The following is a 6,000-nucleotide window of genomic DNA, read 5'->3' on the forward strand; positions in this document are numbered from 1 at the left end:
ATGGATTCTAGGTAGGGGTGAGTCTTATATGCTTTTTATTTTATTTTAGTTTTAAAGGTTTGATAACGAAGTTTTGTTTCCAGAAGTTTATTTTTTTTTAAATTACCTACGTACGTATAATAGTTTAACGCAGCTGTTGTTCTACATATTATATTATTAAATATTATATTATTAAAAAATCTAGGGTAACGCGAAATTTTCATTTCAGTTGTTTTTTCTTTAAAAGTTAACTCATAAAACAACAAAAAGCTTCTTTGATCTCACCATAGATGTCTCTAGTAAAATTCTAGTAAATTCAAGCACTATGTTTCAAATTTTAACAATAAATCTAAAAGTTCCAAGAATTTGAGTAGTATACATTTAGTATAATATAATGTATATGTATGTAGTAGAAAACCCATGTAATAAATAATAATAATAAAACCCTTACCCGCACCTCAATGGTGCATAGGGCACTACGTTATATAAACGCAGTGTTATCTTGATCGTTTACATATGAAGGAAAGGTGATCAGCCCTCCGCTACAGGTACCAGTCCAGGGTAATATTGAATAAACATGAGAGTGAAAATATCACTTATATTTATTTTAACCCCCTTGGGAATCGAACCCGGGGAGGTAATGGTAGCCGAGCGTGCTGACCATTACACTACGGAGGCGGACATAAAACATAGAATTTTTTATGTAAACCATGTGTACTGGTGTGAATATATATTTTTTTCCCAGAAAATACCATATGTTCCTTATAGTATTAATAAAGTTATAAAAAGTTTTTAAAAAATAGGAAAAAATCTGACTCCTCAGATACAGTTTCGTCTGCAGAAACTCAGTCAAGGACAGGTTAAACGCAATTATATACACTAAAAAATGTCCGCCTCCGTAGTGTAATGGTCAGAACGCTCGGCTACCGCACTGGAGGTCCCGGGTTCGATTCCCAGGGCGGGGTCGAATAAATATAAGTAATTTTTTCACTCTAATATTAATTCAATACTACCCTGGACTGGTACCTGAAGCGGAGGGCTGATTACCTTTCCTTCATGTGTTAACGATCAAGATAACACTGCGTTTATATGATGCAGTGCCCTATGCACCATCGGGTGCGGATAAAGGTAAGAATAGAATATAAAAATATTCAAAAAAAAAAGAAGAAAAAAAATCACTCCTCAGATACAGTTTTGTCTGCAGAGACTCAATAATGGACAGGTTAAACGCAATTACATAAACTAAGAAATGTCAGAGAAAAACTAAAATTTAGAATAACATTTTGAGTGTGTCCAAATACTTGTTCACAAAATATGGATTATCTCCAATTACAGGAGTTATTTTCATATTATTTTTGACATCTCATCAAAGATGAAGAAGAATATGGAAGTCTGGGCATTTACGGGGCTGACGACCGTCATAGGCTGGTTAAATAATATTTTTTTGGAGATAATCCAGATTTTGTGAACAAGTATTTGGACACACTCAAAATGTTGTAAATAAATTGTCTGGTTAAATTATAAGCTTAAATAATAAAAATGAAAATGGTATTTTCTGGCGTTTCTCATGTGTGTGATTATAATCCAGGATTCGGATCTCATATACTAATATAAGAGTTTCTGCTTAGTAAAAAGCTTCTTTACATCTCACCAATAGATGACTCTAGTGAAGCTCTAGTGATTCAAGAACAAGGTTTTAAAATTGGTTCATATATACAGAACTTCCAAGAATTTAAGTAGAGTAGTTGTCAATAATGGGTAGAATTGGTGAATGTTACACGTGTGTAAAGTGATAACCAGCCTATGAGGGTTGTCAGCCCCGTAAATATCCAGACTTCCATATTCTTCTTCATGTTTGATGAGATGTCAAAAATAATATGAAAATTTAGAATAATAGAAATAATCGTGACGCGAACCATAGTTTGAGGATTGCTGGAGTAGATGTCATGACGCGATAGGGAACCATAATGCCATGTTATAGTAGAAAGTAAGTGGAATTAACTAATGATTAGTTCAAATATGAATGTAGATCAATACGCATTCATAATATAAATTGTGTACTAGAAGTACAACGAGCAACCCGACTATTTTTAGCACCATTTTTTCCCTTACTATCAATTTACTGCTTTTATCATCACAGCATACATGAAGAAGAAGAAGAAGAATATGGGAAACTAGAAAAATTGTAAAATAGGAAATTGTAAAATGTTAATTTTTATCTCTTTTTTTGTGTATATTAGGTTAAAATCGTTAAAAACAATTAAAAATGTATTAAAAAAGAACTCCACCGACAAGACACACAAGGTGGCTTGGTGGGTCTCTGCAAAAATTGTTTTAAATATGTTTAAAATTGTGATTCAAATAAATGTATACAATTTGAGTTAACGATAAAATTAAAAAAAAGGTATTTATTTGGCTAACGATCCGCCAAGTCCGCCTCCGTAGTGTAATGGTCAGCACGCTCGGCTACCGTTCTGGAGGTCCCGGGTTCAATTCCCAGGGGGGGTCAAATAAATATAAGTGATTTTTTCACTATAATATTTATTCAATATTACCCTGGACTGGTACCTGCAGTGGAGGGCTGATCACCTTTCCTTCATGTGTAAACGATCGAGATAACACTGCGTTTATATGAAGCAGTGCCCTATGCACCATTGGGGTGCGGATAAGGGTTTTATTATTATTGTTATTTGTAGTAGTAGTAGATGAAGAAGAAAGCAAAGAAGAGAAAGAAGAAAAATGAAAAAAAAAAACTTGACACACTCAAAAAATTATGAATTCATTTTGATGGATACCAGGAAAACATAACATGTTTTATTTATTATCATTGTTAGTTCGAGGCTTGAATTGTTTCAAACAAAGGAATTTCATTTCGAGTTTTCTGTCAGTTCAAACATGCTTTATCCATAATAGATTTCGATTCTTAATTGTCCTGTCACTATTCAACAATGTCGCTTTCATTGTGTTTGTTTACTTTATATATTAAAATAACGCAAAAGCGAATGTCATGGTAGGGTTTCATGTTTGGCGTCGTGGTGTAGTGGTCGGAGCATTTGGCTACCGTACCGGAGGTCAAGGGTTCTATTCCCATGGGGAGTCTGAATATATATCGATGATATTTCAGTTTTATATTTATTTAATATCACCCAATGCAGAACTGATATCGCTCACTCCTTTCAACAACGTCATACATTAAAAATCTTAAATTTTCAGTTGTGCATGTTTTCGGAATGCACAAAAAATGTACTACATCCCAGCAAAAGCGACATATTTTTAACTTAGTATTACCCGCTACAGGGCAGAAAGTGTTGTTTTTGCATTTTGAGGAAAAGGTATTGTTTTATTAATTTTTTTAACATACTTAATTTTTTTCAAATGTAGAAAAAATCTTCAGATTTTACCTAAAAAGATATATTGCACAGTAAAAAGTTCAATAAGTGACTCGATATTTATTTTTAAAACATTGTATTATTTTTTTAAACTTTAAAAACGTTCTCCTGAAAGTTTTTTTGATTTTTGACGTTCTTGAAAGGAGTGAGCGATATGTTCTTTGATCAAAAAATTATTTTAAAAGTGCTTTATTTATATATATACATATATATATATATGTATATATATATATATATATATATATATATATATATATATATATATATATATATAAATATATATATATATATATATGTTTATATACACATATATATATATATATATATATATATATATATATATATATATATATATATATATATATATATATATATATATATATACATATTTTAATGTTTTTTTTTTTTTTTTTAAATATATTTTTCTCTGCCTACCCCTGCGGAGAGGCAGCGTGATGGTAAATTATCTATTTAGATGTGTTTGTATATATATTTACAAACGCAAACATATCTTTGATTTGAGTCGTAAAAATTAAAACTGAGCTTTTGGTTATTTGGTATTAAACTGCGAATGTCGTGCTGTTTCCAGACCACATTGAAAGACAAAGGTTCTGAAAAATGGCACACCAGACGTTTGTGTCGACAAAGAAAGCTTATAATGTAAAGGTTGAACAGAAATGCAAAAGCTTTATTATCAAATTGTCACGCACATTCTAGCGTAAGGGAAATTCCACCATAAACGTTAAGTTCACGTTTTACTGAACGTAGTAATGGAAATTTTCTTAACGTAATTTGTATGCATGACGTTTAGTATCAGAACCTTTAAAAAATACGTAGTAACGCTATTTTTGAGGGTTTGAGGTTTAAGGAATTGATATATATATAGATATATATATATATATATATATATATATATATATATATATATATATATATATATATATATATATATATATATATATATATATATATATATATATATATATATATATATATATATATATATATATATATATATATATATATATATATATATATATATATATATATACATAAATATATATATATATATATATATATATATACATATATATATATATATATATATATATATATATATATATATATATATATATCTATATATATATATATATATATATATATACATATATATGTATATTTATACACGAATTACAATAAAAATGGGAGTAGAACACTGCAATATATCGTTCCAAAGACTTTTTCGTCGTTGACGTAGGTACGAGGTCAAAATAAAATATGGAATGCAGGCAAAATAAAGGAATGGGATCAAGAGTAAATTCTATGAAAATTGTTAAAAAGTTTTTGTTTTTAAATATTTTTCTCATCTCAATTTTTTGGATATTTGGTTAAAATAGATAAAAACTATAAAAAAAACGTATGTATAATAAGCTACATTGACAAGACGCACAAGGTGGCTTGGTGGGTCTCTGAAAAAATGTATTTATGTTTATAATTGTTTTAAATGACTGTATACACTATATGTATTTATATGTATATATGTATATATGTAGTTAACAATTTTTTTAATAACGTGCCGTTAAGGCTCACGAATATGATAATATGAAATGCAAATATTTTTGTTAATGATAAAAACATAAGTAATTTATTATTAGATTAAAACCAATATTTTTAGCTTTTCCACTTTTTTATTTGACCAGCGACCGGGTTTCGTCGTTACCGACATCATCAGACTGGTTCACCAGTCTGATGATGTCGGTAACGACGAAACCCGGTCGCTGGTCAAGTAAAAAAGTGGAAAAGCTAAAAATATTGGTTTTAATCTAATAATAAATTAAAAATGCAATTCCATCACGAAGTGTCAGTGGATAATATAAATCTATTAAAACATAAGTATTTCTGTTAAAAAAAAATATATATATAAAAATATATATATATATATATATATATATATATATATATATATATATATATATATATATATATATATATATATATATATATATATATATATATATATATATATATATATATATATATATATATATATATATATATATATATATATATATATATATATTTCAAAATAAATTTTACGATGTTTTGCAAGGAGAGTGTCGTATAAAAATGTACGTTCATACGTTTATTAAAATATAAAGATTTATATTATCCACTGACACTTCGTGATGGAATTGCATTTTTAATTTATTATTAGATTAAAACCAATATTTTTAGCTTTTCCACTTTTTTATTTGACCAGCGACCGGGTTTCGTCGTTACCGACATCATCAGACTGGTCTGATGATGTCGGTAACGACGAAACCCGGTCGCTGGTCAAATAAAAAAGTGGAAAAGCTAAAAATATTGGTTTTAATCTAATAATAAATTAAAATATAAAGTAATAACAGTCATATTTAAAATTTAAATCAAACTTGACCACATATATTATAAATATTCTGACGTTATTTTTTCCTGCTGATATTATTTTTGCGATATAACTCTTGGATAGCGTGCGGAAAAATATTTAATGAAGTATTTTGTATTAAAAATCTTTTCCAAGCATATCAAATATACAAATTTATTAAAATTAATATACATGTACCACTTCATGCTATGGGAATGTAACGCAAGC

Source organism: Brachycentrus maculatus, unplaced genomic scaffold (assembly GCF_059751285.1).
Source record: "Brachycentrus maculatus isolate JH-2025_06_01 unplaced genomic scaffold, ASM5975128v1 h1tg000156l, whole genome shotgun sequence".
NCBI lineage: Eukaryota > Metazoa > Arthropoda > Insecta > Trichoptera > Brachycentridae > Brachycentrus > Brachycentrus maculatus.